General features: G+C 39.4%; 1 protein-coding gene across 7 annotated transcripts in view; it reads left to right on the forward strand.

The window, feature by feature from the left end:
• The window catches only part of PELI1 (pellino E3 ubiquitin protein ligase 1), a 47343-nt gene that overhangs the window by 16253 nt on the left and 15249 nt on the right, over positions 1-15841 (forward strand). Inside the window, exon 1 of one of the 7 annotated variants that reach the window (XM_075035571.1) lies at positions 11333-11352. The exons of the other annotated variants lie outside the window; for them this stretch is intronic. The gene's annotated coding sequence lies outside the window, so the exon portion shown is untranslated. Of the gene's footprint in view, positions 1-11332; positions 11353-15841 lie in introns of those variants that run through there. 7 annotated transcript variants of the gene reach the window in all.

The following is a 15841-nucleotide window of genomic DNA, read 5'->3' on the forward strand; positions in this document are numbered from 1 at the left end:
TCAAAGGATGCGGTCTTCTGTGCACTGGAGCTGCTTTAGATTACTCTGTGCATTTCTGGTCGGAAAGAGATTCCATGTTGCTTCCGATTAACAAGAAAGCTTTTCTTAGGATCTTTGATTTCAGTTGGCTGCCACTTCACTGGGAGTTTTGATTGTAATATTTCAATATCCTTTTGTGTTAGGTCTTCTGCTATCTTTGCTTAACTTTTGTATTCTGGACCTTTATTTTTGCAGGTAAAGACAAATCTTGCTGCTTCAGTGTATACAACTATAGCGGTATTGTTTTGGGTTTAGGTAGACTTCTATATCAAAAGTTAAGGAATAAGCACCATGCTATAACTTCGGGAGAAACACAGATATTTAAGTATGTTAATAAAAAAAATTGGTAACATATGTGGATGTTGGGACAGAAATCACATTGTGATTGTATTAACCTTTTCATTTTGCTGAGTGAGGGCGGGAGACCTGAAAAGACAGGTCTAGGTATAAAAAGAAGCCCAGTAATTGCTAAACTTGCACCCCTTAATGTTAGGCTTGATCCTGTTCTTAAAAGAAGGATCTAGAAGTAAAACACACAATTACTCCCACAGTTGGACTTTTTGCAAATCCCAGTCCAGCAAACATGAGCATGCTTAGTTTTAATACCAGAAGCAGTAAAAAATAGCTCTCCGTCGCAGAACTAGGAATGCACAGTTATTCCCAGAAGTGGTGCTTTGCTTCACAGGTGCTGAGCTCTAACTCACAGTTCTCGTTGGGCAAGTTTCAGGACTGAAGCTTGGTGTCAACAGTTGTGCTTCTGAATTTTGGCTATGATGTTTGTATCCTTCTCTTCAGTAATTATAAGAAAAAAATTCTTAGTTCTAATATGAGATAGGTACTATAACTTTGATAGATTTTAAATGTGATGAAAATTATATAGCCGTATATCTAATGTTACTGATACATGTTCTTTTCCACCATGTTATTAAACTATACTTTCAAAATAAAAAGCTTCGATCACAGCTTGGTTTTGAAATGAAGACTTTTTTTAGAAGATAGGTTTTTGTATTTGCCTGTTTTTATTGTTGTTTTTTAAAATTTTTATGCAATTAAAATGAAGTGTCTCCCTTCTAACAAGGAAAAAAAGCCTCAGTCAGCTTGGAAGTGGTTACCAAAAGAAAAATGCTTCACCTCAGAAACTAGTAAAATTATTGGAGCTGATAAACTCCTCATTATGTTGGTTTGGTAACATTCTATAGTGTTGATAGCATTTTAGGGTTGTTTGGTGCCCCTGACCTCGCATCTTTTTGTCCTAGCAGTCATGTTTACAGACAAGGAATAAGTATTATAAAAGAGAGGCTAGAGGAGGGCAAGCTTGTGACAGTGCTGTATTTATGTGTAGAGTTCAGAGTTTATTTTGGGAGCATGAAATTCACACACTTTCATCAGTGAAATGCTAAAAGTACAGAATGAATTCAGAGTTCTAAAGAGTTTAAGTACAACAGTGGCTGTGAAGCCAGAGAGTCTTTTCTTTCCTTTATGTTTAGAGAATGTACATTACTTCTATAGCTGGTGTTGAAGCTGAAGTGAGACTGAGCATGCTTGAGAATTTGTTTTTGAAATTCTAAGTGAAATGTCTGCCACTAAGTTGCATCCAGGCAATACATACTACTAAAGGCAGCAACTTGCCTGTTAGTTGTCTTCAGCTGATCAGCCTGACAAACTTGTAGCCTTTGTCCCACTTGCCTGACACTTCATAAACTCTTTCTGGTTGTTCAGTGTCAAATTGGCTATGTTGACTTTGCCATATTGGTAGTTCATTAGTTTATTTAGTATGTCGGTTGTATAGTTAGGTACTTGAATGGGCTTCCTTAAATGTTTGGTTTTTTTTTTTTTACTTTGAATTTGCATTGGTCCAGGAGCTTGAATGTGGTCACACATCTCTGCTGAGTCTGGGTAATAACTTCTTAGCATGCGCTAACTTGGTTGTCTATGCCTGTTCATACCCTCTGGAGCTGTATGGTGGTGTTCTGCTCCGCAAGTGGATGACATGAAACATCTGTAAGCAGGAGGGTGACTAATGACAAGCAGCAAATTGAATGTAAGTGGGACTTCTGCAAACCTTTTATGAATGCATGTGAATGAGGCACCACTGTGCTCAGTATGAGCAGCTATTAGTAATTTGAAGAAATGTTCATAAACAATGTCAGTCCTGAGAGGGCTACTCTACCCCTAAAAACTTGCAAAGATTACTTCTGAAGAGCCAGATTTCTTGGAATGAATGAATCTGCAGTGAATGGCTGACTACAAAAGGGCAAGTGAAACAGTTCCTCCATACTAGATTATTACTAGTAACTTAGCTATACTAGAAAAACAGGACTTAAGGTTTCTGTGGTATGCAGAGGTGCACTTGAAGGTACCCAAACAGTAGTCCATTGGTAGCCTGTATGGGTATCTGGAGTGCACACTGTGGGTTAAAGTGGAGACTTCTCTCAGCCTCTTTCTCAAGATTCAGAAAGGAGGAAGTCTGTATTATATTAACCAGTCACTTTGGTTAGTAAATAAGTGCATGCTGTAAATCATGTGAAATTGATTTCAAAACTGTGTAAAGTACTACTGTGTTCTGAATTGTCTGGGACTGCTTAAAAATTACTTAGTCATGGTGCTGTCAAAACTGCAACTTTTTGTGGCTATATATTCTCTTTTCGGTATATTTGCCTATCGGTGTTTCCTATTTCCTGAATGGAAAAATTTTTCTTCGAGAGAAAACGAGTAATTCGTTATACAACTTAAAGCCTGCCTCTCAATGCATACAGGTACAAAGTGCAAAGCCAAGGGAATTGCTAGAAGTGAGTTTGCGAGTGTTAAGATACTTTTGCGTTTGCCTTTGCATGTCAGAGAAATGCCTGAAATGGGAAAGAAATGTAGATTTTCTTTCATGCATGTGCTAATTCAAATCTAGCCCAATCTGTAATTGCTCAGCTACACTTGGTTTTGAGGCTTCTTCAGGTAACTTTTAAAATATGAGCTGATATCTACAGAGAACCAGTGATAGCCATTTTGCTTGAGAACATTATGTGGAAAATAAGTAAACTTGCATTGGATGATAAATACACTGAGCTTGTGTCCCCAAACCTTAATTTTAGGAATCTTAGCAATTTCTAGGCCAAATCTTGAAGGTTTGTATTCACACTGAATTCTGTTGAGTTTGGTGGATCAAGGAAGAACATAATATTTTTTGTTTTCAGGAGCACTTTCCTGACTGGTAGAATTACTAAGAATCAAATTGCTGTCTTTCTAATGTAATTTCATTAGGGTTAGTGAAATGACTTAACACCACTGAAAATACAAGGGCAGTCCATGAAACTACCAGCTGAACATTTTTAATGCTGCCTAGCAATGGGTGCACACTTTGACTATTGCTGGAAAAGTGTTCTGCCACAGTGACTGTCAGTATCCCTGTACTCTACTAATTTAACATTACTTTTGTCTTCATAGGCTAGATCTTTGTCTGATTTTTCTTTCCTCATTGACATACTCTGAGAGGACAAAAAGCAATAGAGATTCTGGAGAGCATGGCTAGTTTAAAAAACAAACATGCCACTATCTTGGTACAAAACCACATTTGGTGTTTTGCAAAAATGTATCTTATATAACCCACACACTTGAAAATATTTTTCCGTCAGAGTTGTTCTGGTTGTAACTGAGCACTATACTAACTTAAAGTTGCCATATTCAGCTAGATACCTTCTCTTATTTGAAGGTAACATTCTTCTGTATACATAGCAAATTGAAAACTTGAAACTAGTGACACCTTGAAAACTTCCAACTGTAAGTCAAAAGTTAAATATACCAGTTTTCTTGGCTCTTAATTAAAAATGGACCATATGGTCAGACCAAAGTCCCTTGGGTCCCTATAGAGATAGTACAGCTCCATCTCCATGGTTGAAGTACTCTATCCTTGGCTTTTTTTGGTGACAATTTATTTGGCAAAATAATGCCAAATGTCATATGTGACAAGAGCCAAGAGTACCTATCGGCTCTTTCCTTGTACCTGTAAACAAGAAACTGGATTTGTGTTTCAACCAAGGAGTAAAATTTAGGAATGGCATCGCTAGCACTGAATTCTTACTACTCTTTGGGAATGATCTTCCTGTTGTTAGGTGTTAGTGCCCACATAGAGGTAAAGTGCAACTGCCTGTTTATTTTTATAAGCAGCAAACCTCTTATCCAAATTGGATTAGAAGTGTAGGTAGTAAAGTATTGCTCCTTTCTGGATATGCTAAATCATGCATTGCCCATTGGATTGTAAAGGAAAGAAAAAGATATAACCAAATAGCATGGGATTTTTTTCTCTAAGCAGTAACAAACTGGGAACAGGTAGGTGATCTAACATGAGGAGGTGGAGGAGATACTTGAACTTTGTCCTGTTTGAATTGCTGGCTGTAGGAGACGATCAACATGGAAACTTAAGTGTGCAAAAAGTTAGTTTTGTGTTTATGTATAAATACAAGTTGTATTAGCATAAAAGCTGGTTCACTTTACTCTTGAGACAGCTTTTCATGTATCTGGAGATATTTCAATATACCTCTATTAAAAACCTATTGCATATGCAAAGTAATCAATTCTTGTTCTCTTGGGTTGTTGCCTCAAGTAACCTTTGTTCTGTACCTGAGCTTATACAGCACTATTTAAAATATTTGTAGAAAGATATGCTTGAATGTCAGAAATACAGGAAACTGAGGTACCAAACCAGCCATTTATGTGTAGGGCTCTAATACTTCCTATCAGGCCACTATAAAAACCTGATACTTTGCTTGCGGAGAGTAGGCAGACCTCTGACAGCTATCCAGAGGTATGTAGGTCATATGCTTTTATATGTAAATGCTGGATGTGATATATTTAGAAAAGGCCAGGTTTTATACCTTATATAAAGACTGTCCAAAGCTTGAAGTTAGGAGGAGGAGGAATATAGTAAGACAGTATGTTTATTAGTAGTGACTTAGAGAATATTCAGGTATGAACTACAGGCTTCGGACGTTCACATGGTGAGGTGAGGAGAGCAGTGTGGAGGTTATCCAGCGCTTTTTTTACTGGAATTGCAGATGAACTCCAGTTAAAATAGTGAGTGTAAAGAGCGTAGTGACAGTGTGGTGAGGAATTAGGATAAAGCCTAGGGAAACTCTGTTGGATAAATATTGGCTTTTGTGCTTGATGACCTCTCCTAGTGAACCTTAAGATACTCATTTGTGTGATGTGGGAGTTGAATAGAAACTGTACCAAATAGTTTTTAAACTTTGTCCCTCTTAAGATACTTTTTTCCTAGAATGTGAGTGTGAGGAGCCAGCCAGTTACAGCTGAATTTCTATAACTGAATACTTTTTCTGTCCTTTTTTTGCTAATCAGTGTGAAATGTTTTTCATCACTGAAAGTGAGGCAAAGATGTGTTAATACATCTAGCCACTGTCTGTCTTAACTTTTTCTGAAGAAGTCCATGGTCAAACGATCTAGCTTTGTGGGAATGAAAACTTTCAGGTAATGCAGGTTCAGCTAGTTCTGCTAGAAGGTACCTTAAAAGTTTTGCAAGCAGGAAAACTACTTCTTGGAAATGAATTCAAATTGGGCCTCCCTTTATTTAGGGGAAACCATAATACCTGAAGCTCAGTGAATCTGAGTTCTGCTGTTCAAAGAACGCAGAACTACAGATAAAAAGTTCTTCGAGGAAGTGCTTGTGCGTAGCCTAGGTTAATTGAACTTGCAGGTATGGTATTTGACTTGCAGAGTTTTCAAGATCCAGAAATGTTCCTGCAGAACTTAAAAAAAAAAAAAAAAGAACCCCAAAAAAAACAAACGAAAACAAACAAAAAAAACCCCCAAAAACCAAAACCACAAACAAACTTGCACAATAGCTGTTTCCAGGTACCTGGGAAACTCAAGTTTACTGTCTTGGAAAGAAGCCTGGTACAACTACATCTGTGTGTTTCTGACTTAGCAGATGGCTTACGTCAGTTTGACCTTTTGGGAAACTAATGTGTTTTCTTCAGAATGATGCTTTACCTATCATCCTTTCAGTCTTGGACTTTTAGGAATCCATCATGTCAGATGCTTCAGGCCATTCTTGAGAAGCCAGATGAAGGACCATCTTAAGAGCAGCTCCATTCCTGAATGTCTGTCTTGGGCAATGATTGCTGTATATAGAGTTCTGTACTGTCAGTACTGAACTGCTTATTGGAACGCATTTTTTGTGTGAAGCTGAGGGTATGCTGTGGGTTTCACCCTTTCAAGTGTTTAATCAGTCCAAACAATCTTTGGTGTGGCTACAGTGAGTTCTCTGCAGTAATTTTTGCCAATTGTTTTTTTTAAGCAAATGTTGAATCAAACAGTCATAGGAAGGCTGTGAACAAATACAAAGCTCCAGACTGGTCTGCAAGACTGCTTGTCAGCTGCAGTTCTCTAGCATTTGGTATGTCTTTCCTATTTCCTGAGGGAATGTGTGTCTTGAGAGGCTGTTTCATACTTAAAGCTCCCAGTCTCTTGCAGTAATAGCTTGATATCTGGGAAGCCAGCTCCTGCTTTGAGCAGGAAGTTGGACTAAATGACCTCCTGAATTATGCTGTGATTCTGTGAAGTCCCTTACAAGGAAAGGAGTTGACTCAGACTCTTGGAAACATAGAAGTACATAAGAGTCAGTAGTCCTGTTCTCCTGTAGGTATTTCTTTATTCCTGCCTGCGGTTCCTTCAGCTTATAGTAAGGTCAACTATGAAATATGTTCTCAGTCCAAGGATCAGAAATCTTGTGTGTGCTTTTTCTTGATGGGGTCTCCCCCCTAGGAAGTTGAAAATACTGAGTTGGTAGTGCTGAAAGCCATGTGTGCCTACTAAAGCAGAGATCAAACTTAAGACAGAGGGCCAATTGTTTGTTTTCTTCCTGTCTGCAGGATGGGATATGCATTGATGGTAACATGCTGTTCTTGAGTAGAAGAGGAGCTTCCCTGGTGTACCTGAGGAGCAGGCACACAAAGATCTAAGGGTGGAATAGGACTTGTAAGAAATGCTTGATAGGGTTTGTCTGATGGCAAAGTATGACTTGTGTCACGGGAAATGCCTCTGCAGCGTGATGATTTGTTGCCTCTCTGTAACTAGGCTACTGCAGCTTCAGCGACGAATAGCTCCACAGTTGCCTAAGGATCACCATGGTTGTTGGATGACAGACATTTTTGAGTTGGCAAATCCCTTTGAAGGAGAATTTTCTGTGCCTTAAGAACTTAGGATTCTACTTGGGTCTTTTACTCAGCTGTCCTGCAAATCTAATTAGCTTCTGCCCCTTCCAGAAGTGGCCAGTGTGGAAGAGTTCATAAAGTACCATCTACCCTTCATGTTGCAGAAACTTGAGATGCAGAAGTGTTCTTCTCTGAAAGCTGTAGCTATAACAATGGACGTTTGTTTGCTCTGCCCTTACAAGAATTTTCTTACTTCTTGCCACAAGGCACCACACAGTAAGGCAGGGGATTAGGTCATTTCCTTCCCCCCTCCTCTTCCTGCAGATTATTTGATTAACATTTCTATTGTATACTCTAATTAGCATGTTCTTGGCTTCAGGCTGCTTCCCCCCCATAATCTCCTTAAAGCACTGTAGTATGACTTTATTAACTGTATAACATGGGAACTCCTTGCAGAGATTACATGTGACATAACACAGTGAAAGATAAATGGGGCTGGCAAGTCAGTAATCTTTCCTCCTTTCTTTTTCCCCTGTGCACCTGGGGTTAGACTTCTGAGAACCCCATAACAGTGTTAATGCTTTGCAACGCATGAAATAGTATGTCTTTTTTGGGTATTATTGGCTTTGATCAGAGTTCAGCCACTGACTTCGTGGGAAACAGAGTTAAGGTGGTGTATAGTGTATGTTCAACCTTCAGTATTGAGTGTACAAATACACTTTCCCCTTAGGACTGTTACAGATGCTAGTCTTCCACATTTTTTGCTCTCTTTTCTCAGTGTTTCCTTCAGTCTCCATTCCTCTGTACCCTGTGTGCAGCAATTTCAAGCACTTATCCTGTGTGGGGCTTTTATTCCACTCCCTGCCTGTTTTGTTATATAAAATTATCAACAGACATGTTTAAAATGTCTGTCTTGAAATTTAGCAGTAATATACTGATCAGGTTAACCCTATCTAGGACGAAGAGCTTGCCATTCAGGCTTCTCGGCTGTCTGCATGCTAGAGACATAGCATTGCCCTTTGCCCGTATCTGCAAGGCTGTCTTTTTAACTGATATAGCTAGAAACGCATTCCTCTTCAAAGCTGATTTTGAATGTCATGTGAAATCGCATAATTATTCCAAACTGTACAGCATCTGCTCATGAGTCAGATAGAAGAACATGACGATACAGCCCTTTATTTCTTTAACAACTTCAAGGAAAGAACCTCCCCTGCAGTTAAGTATCACTTCATGAAATTAGCAGTGCTACAGATTTCATTGTTTTAGTCTGGCATAGTCGGCAGCATCTCTGCTCCAGGAAAAATCAGATAGCTTGCCTAGCGACAGCACACTTGAGGCATTTGCTTCCATTCCTCAAGGAATTGCATGGTTCTTGTGTGGAGTGGAAATCATTAAACCCCCCTCTTAATAAAAGTGAGGGACAATGTTGACACAAGAACAGATGAGTAAACACAGGCAGGGAAACAAAGTGGCTAAAACTCTGCAGGGTGAGGTTCAGAAGCAGCTGCGTAGCAGTGTGGCTAGGGGCAAAATAAACCCTCAAAAAACCTGCTTTAAGATGGGGCACAATTAGCTATGAAAAGGGCATTATATCGTGTATTTGTTTGATAGCAGAAGACTCTGCTCCAGAATACTGTGGATCACTAATACAAAAGCAGGTGGGATGTACAGATAAGGATTGTTATCTGTGGGAGACTGGGCTGGGCGGTAGAAGGCATATCTACCTGCAGTTGCTCATTCTGTAGCTTCTTATGTGGCTGCAGCATGAAGTAATCCACAGGCTTATTAACCTGGACTCTGAACAGTGGCATCTGTAAAATGAAAACATAAAGGAGCTCTAGAAGAAAATTAGTCTTTAAGTTCTGCTTTTCAGAATGAACGCTTTTGAAACAGTGCAACTCAAGTGTTAGGGCTTGTGTGAGAAAAGTAATGCAACCTAAAAGTGGTCATACTAATGTAACTTATCACTACAGTTGAATACCTGAATACAGAGCACCTTTTGTACTCTTGTTGTGTTAAGTTATACTAATACAGTCCTGATGTGGCTTTCTTTAAAAAAAAAAAAAAAGGGGGGGGGGGGGACGGACCCCACAAACCCAAACCCTTAGCTCTGATTAAAACAGTATTAAAGCTGCCAACCTTGTATATAGGTCAGGACAAAGTATAAAATACTTGAAGGTGATGGGGGAGGTGGGGTTGGGGCGACGCTTCCACCCCAGTAAAAAGTGCCATTTTAAGGTTCTGCAAGTTAACCAGAGGAAAAGCTACATTCATGTGCCAGTAGCGTGAGGCCGTTGATTTTGGGCAGGGAAGAGGGCTCAACTTTAATCTCAAGATGAGTCTCTGGCTTTACCGATGAGATTGATTCAGAAGGTCTCTATCCCCTCACTTGCTTTGGTCTAGTGGGTTTACAGAATAAACCCACAAACAGATAAGCAAAATTATTTGGGTTAAAATAGCTGGGGTTTGTGTGTTGTTTTGGTTTTTCTGTAAGCCCTTTACCAGTTTACCAATCTGATAGCGGTGATAATGACCATACCATCTCAGATCAGTATTCAGTAGCATGGTTTTTATGGTGGCCAGAAGAAGAGTGGGAACAAGGGGGACACCTGTACATTGATGTTTCTCCACGTACTTCTCAGTGTTCAGCAGCTGCAGCTCAATCACTTCTGTAGAGCAAAGTGATATCTTTGTGCTTAGTAATCTATGATAGGAGAAAAAAAAAGTGTCTTTCAGCCTATGTATAGTTTTATTATCCAGAATATTCTGTGGTAAGGTGTTGCGCAGTTGAGTTTTTCAAGTAGGTGACGAGATCCTGTAACAGGACAGCCTTATGGTATTACTTAGGGGAGGGTTGACTGTGGAGTACAGGTCGAGGAGAGAGAAAACAGGTATGCATTCACCTTGTTCTCAGCAGCAAAGCTGACTTATGTGGACTTGCAACTTACACTGTGTTATGGCATTATGAACAAAAAGCTTGTTCGACAGTGCTTAGCTTTGAGTGCTGAAAAACAACCGAGAAGGTAAACCAACTTTTAAAAATGTGGACAGATCAGGGAAACCAGTCCATAAAGTTGTGCTTGCAAAATTGAGGTGGCAAGCCAAGGAAGGAGCAGCAGAAATGGGAGTGATAGTTGCCTGTCGAACTTGGAGATGTCAAATGTCAACCTGCATATACATCGCTTGAGCCAGGGTAACCATGTACACCTTCTTGGCCCACTACAACTGTGACGTAAAATGTGATGTAAAGGTTAAGCTTCTGCATCATATTATGCTTGCAGCAGCCTCAGAGCATTTGCATGATCAAATCTAAGAGGCAGAAACTTGGAAGCTGTGGTAACTTGATCACCATTTTATGGCTCAGACATTTAAATTATCCCACCCACTGGATTGATGCAGTGATTTAGATGTTAGTGGAGTAAGAAATGAGCTCAGAACCTGGTCTGGCATGTGCAGATTTGCCTTGCTAAATGTGCATCTTACAAGAGTGAGCTGTTACAGTATCATTGACCATGGGAGTCCTGTACACACAGGTGGTGTCTGCAGGCGTGTCCTATGTCCAATTCTATAGCAGTAGTGAAAATGGGGATAGCAATGTCTGAAGAGTTTCTGCTGGTTTAATTCTCACTGTATTAAGAAATCACTTTTTGTGTGGGAGGTGAGGAAAGCTAGCTGGGCTAATAAATGATGATTAAAAAAAAAAAGATGGTATAGCATGCCTGGGTACAGTTATGTAAGAGAAGTGGAGAAGGAAATAGATCAGTGTTTCTCTGAGAACCTCATCCACAATGCTGCTGGAGAACTGGGCTGCAGGATTGTTCTCAACACACCCTCTGCTTCCTTTTTTCCTTTTTGGGGCCAGAGATGGATGAATTTATGGAGCGGCAAGCAGGATGCAGGCTCTGACTCCAGCCAATGGTGCGTGGTGCAGTGGTGTTTACCTAGCTTACGCAAGGCAGAGCCAGCCCCTCTTTAGTCAGAAGGCGCTACCCACAGCCTAAGTAAAAGCACACAGAGCAGAGGCACTCGGTCTGGCAGTTGCTGGGGTTTTAAAGGAGTTGGTGGATTTTGGCTGGTTTTAAACAAGATCAAAGGGGTGGTTTTTTTTTTCTTCTCCACTTTGTAGAAATACTGAAAGGACAAAAAGATACTGGTAAGTGCTCTGCATGCCATCGCTTTTCCCTTCTAGTGTTGTACTGTTTCAGTCTCTCTTCTAAAAGCTTCCTCAGTTGCAGTGTTTTTCAGTGAGAAGTTGAAAGATAGTTCAGTGATGTGGTAGAAAGGAAATCTGAGAACAGGCAGTGTGTCTGTGGGCTGCCCTTCCACCTAAAATAGGAAGAGACATTCAAAGTGCATAGTATGAAAAATGCTTCTCATTCGTAAGAAGTATCAGTCGTTTCTCGTTTTTAGGGTGCAGAGCAGGATGCCTTGAAACTGTCATCATTACCTAACAAAACCATACCAAGGGGAATTTCTCATAAAGCTGTTAAATATTTGTGTTGTCTAAACCAAAAAAAGGCTTTAAATATAATCATAACTCATTTTTGCAAGATGATGTAGTATGCTATGTGATAAGGCTTTAGTGTAATACAAACACCTATTTAGCTGACACTTTGGTACATAAACTGCCTCATCAGGAAGTCAGAGGCTCATAAAAAGCAAAATGGTAACATTCAGATCTGTAGAACAAGAAGTCATTGTAGTTTTCTGCAAGCACAGGGTCCTTGGCAGTGTATTCTAGTTCAGGTGCATCAGACAGTAGATCTCCTTGGGCTCAGTTATCAAAGCATAAAAAGCTCTATCTATTTGCGTAACGGCCCTTTTAAAAATAAAATGCCTCTCTTTTGGTATAAACTCTTAATCTGTATATGGAAGTTGTGCTTCTGTCACGAACTTGCAATGAAAGTTGGGACTGCTTATTTTTAAGGTAATACTGTGTAATTTGTCTGAAGGCAGTAAAGAGGATAACTTTCAAGGATCCTGACTGCAAAGTTCTTTGTATCAGAACCACACTTTCACCACATTGTACCAGTATTGTATGAAGTTTTTTGTTTTACTGCTTTTATTTTGCAAGGTACTCCCTGAAGATACAAATAGGTAGTGCTATGGCTAATGAACATCTAATGTTGTTCTGCCAGCATGCCTCTATTATATTGTTTTATGGCTTCACTATTACAGGTTATATAAATAATCTTCATTTGATAATCTGAGTATGAAGTCAAAACTATCCTTTTTTAACAAAACATACTGAGCTTGTAGTAGCAGCCAAAGTGCAAGTACAGCCAAAAACTCATGTAGAAAGCTGGAAATTAATCTTCTTGAGTAGCTCGTGTGAATAAGTTTCACAGGTAGCTCAGCTGATTGAGCAAGTACAACCTGTAGCATTTGGCCCTTGTGCTGCAGGGGTGGTCAATGGAGGAGCTTTGCCTTGTGCGAGGTTGTGTGCATCGTCACTGGTATATCCGAAAGCTGACGTGGAGAACATGGGTGTTAAGGGGGTGTAGACTGCATGTAAATGTAGCAGTTTAACTGGTGAAGAACTTTCTCAGCTAATTAAGGTTATACATAATATTGCAGTGACAGCTTTAAAATAGACACCTTGTGCTAAAAGACAAATGTTTTCAGCTTCCCACATGCAGTCTGAATTACATCATTCATAACCTGTAGGAGGCTATCATGGTTTCCTCAGGGGAGGATCAGCTGTTACTTTTCTTAACTGAAAAAAACGCTGGATATTTTTTTTTCCGGGGGAATATTTTCAGAATTGATTTTTTTTTCAGTCTGTTGGACTGGATCGTTAGGAGTTACATAAATCTTACAGGCTTAATATGCCCAGCCACATTCTCATCTTATCAACAGCAGTTCAGAATAACAGGACTGAAATTAGCAGAGGTATGATTGAAATCAGGCCCCTCTGCTTAGATGGTTTTTTTCCTGTCTTCTGAACAGGAATGCTATTTTTGAATACTGTCTTAAAGTACAGATTTTCACATAGGTGCCTGTAATAGAAGTCTTGTTGTAAAACACTTGCCTTGTTCATTGAACAAAGATGCTTGTCTTCACAGCGCTGTTTCTGACTTTCATAAAATTGCTGAGAACTGCTCAGATTTGCTTCTGAGGCTGAAACAGAACTTGAAGTAGGACACTGGATGCCAATCTGACTAAAACTGCTGTTTCTTAGACTGGAAAAAGTTAGCTGTAACCTTGGTGCAAAGCAGGAGGTTTGCTCTTGTCTATCAAATTAATGCCCCTTTGAAAGTGTCTACAGGCAACGTGCTTTTTTTGTGTGCTGTGACTCTTGCATGACTTGTTGCCAGGATGACCAGCCTACTACTGGCAGATGTCCATGGTAAAAATATGCTTTCATTCTCTTTGTGAGAATGAAAAACCCCTCTATTGAGATTTTTCAGATGATCTCAAGGCACAGCAGCAGATAGTTGTTTGCATTGTTTTATGCTTGGTATCCTGTGCAGGAGAGACCACTCACTTATTTCAGAGCGTGGCCTTGTTGTCCTATTTTCAATGCTTTCATATCATAAGACACTCTTGTGTGTATAGTGGATGGCTAAGCTTATTCAGAGGTTATAAAAGAAAAGGTGAACAGTGTAGACTAAGAAAAGAATAAGCCATACAAAAGCAAAAGGCTGGACTGACTTTCCACACTACCAAGGCTTACTCTTTTTTTTTTTCCTTTGTGCTGAAAAACTCCATTTTCTAGAAAGGAGGCAATTATCCTTCCTTAGGTGAAGTAGTGCTACTGATCTAAAGTGACAATGCAATTTGCATACATAACAGCTGCATCACAGTACCTTTCCTATGCATCTGTAGTGAAGACAGAATATGGGTAATCTTGAAAGTGGAATATAAAACCTGCTGAACTTAGTTTCAGGTGTGTGTGTGAAGGAAATATGAGCTTGTTTTTAACTGGAGACTGGGAGAAGTATGAAAACTATGGTTGATAAACATACACTCTTCTGCATGTTCTTTAACCCAGGTGATCGCTTCAGTAAAAACTATTTTAATAAAAGCTTCCAAAAGGATTGCTAGGAAAAACAGTTAAAGGAGAATAACTTTCCAGTGGTGATTTAACAGTCATGTAGAAGAAAGTGATTTCTCAATCTTTGTCTCGGCTTTCAGAAACATAGTGATGCAAGGACTTGATTCCTTGTTGCTCGCACCTGTGGAGATCAGCAGTAACATCGTTGATATTGTTTGTGAAATCTGCCAACCTGGACTTGATGGGGACTTGTAATCAAACAAGAAGTTGGTCTGCTGGGAATTACTTTGGTTTGGGGGTTTTTTTGTTGGGTTTTTTTTTACTTCTCTTGTCACTTACTGCCTCTTCCTTCTTCCATGCTTGCAAATATCTTCATCTTGAGAGACTAGTATTCTGCATGGATCCTTTGTGTCTCACAGTGACTGTAACTTTGATATTCTGGTCCTTTGAATCTGGAAGTCAAGATTTGCCTTTGAAGAGATGAGACGTAACCATAGAAGAGAATATGCAGCACTGAAATACTGTGCGTGCGTTCAGAGGAGTTTGGTTTCTGATCTTGCAGTCGCAAGATTGCCCAGTGGAAATTGGAGTGCTAAAGAACTTAAATGTGTAAATGGATGTTGGCAAACTTGGGTCCTACTTGTGTTTTGTCAGGTAACTGCACTATTCAATGTGAATTCTTTGTTTGAAGAGCAGTATGGGATTTTAAATCCAAATAAAGCTATAGACTGTAACGTGTAACTCTCACAGGGTAGAGTAAGGGTAAATCAGGAGGGTAAGGATAAAATTTTGTTTCATTGGTAATGGAGTTGCTCATAATTTATGTTGAACTGATCAAAAGTGTAGCTAAGGTGCATGTTTCAGTTGCTTGATGAAGTTGAGTTGGGCTTCCTAAAATTAATTGCATTCCTAGAATAATTTAGGTTGGGAGGTTGTCTGGTCCAGTCCCCCTGCTCAAAGTGGGACTGGACTGCCTTAGATCAGGTTGTTCAGGGCCACATGCAGCTGAGGTTTGAGTATCTACAAGATTGGAGATCCCACAACCTCTCTGAATTGTTTTTTTTCCCAATAGCTAATCAGGATTTTCTGTGTTGCAGCTTGTCTGTTGCTTCTTGTCCTGTCACTGCATACTTGTCAGAAGGACTGGATTATATTTTGTCCGTATCCTACCTGATTTAACATGGAATTGCTGAGGGAAGAGCTGGATATGAGAATTGCAAGGATAGTGAATGGAGAGCTACAAATAGCAAATTGTATAAAAATAAAAACATCAGTAGACGAGCTGTCTTATGCTTTATTTCTAAAAGCCAAAAAGAATCCAAACCTTAGAATATGTAGATATAGACTATAAAGATGATGATAATATAAAAATGGGGGAAAAAAAATCCAATTTTTGCATCTGAATCAGCATTTTTTTATTTTAATATACTCATTGACAGAGGACTTCTTTTTATACTGTGAAAGTGGGTTTTTTTATGCAGTATTTTAGAAAAGGGCTAGTCTGGCACTAGCTACAGTTGCTAGCAGTCTATAATGCTGGCTCTGTGTTTAGAAAATCATGGTAATTTATTACAAAGAGACTTTTATTCTAGCATTTTTAGCTCACAGCCGAGTGTTTAATGAATCTCTGCTTGGGCTCATTGAA

Source organism: Buteo buteo, chromosome 9 (genome assembly GCF_964188355.1).
Source record: "Buteo buteo chromosome 9, bButBut1.hap1.1, whole genome shotgun sequence".
NCBI classification, from domain to species: Eukaryota; Metazoa; Chordata; class Aves; order Accipitriformes; family Accipitridae; genus Buteo; species Buteo buteo.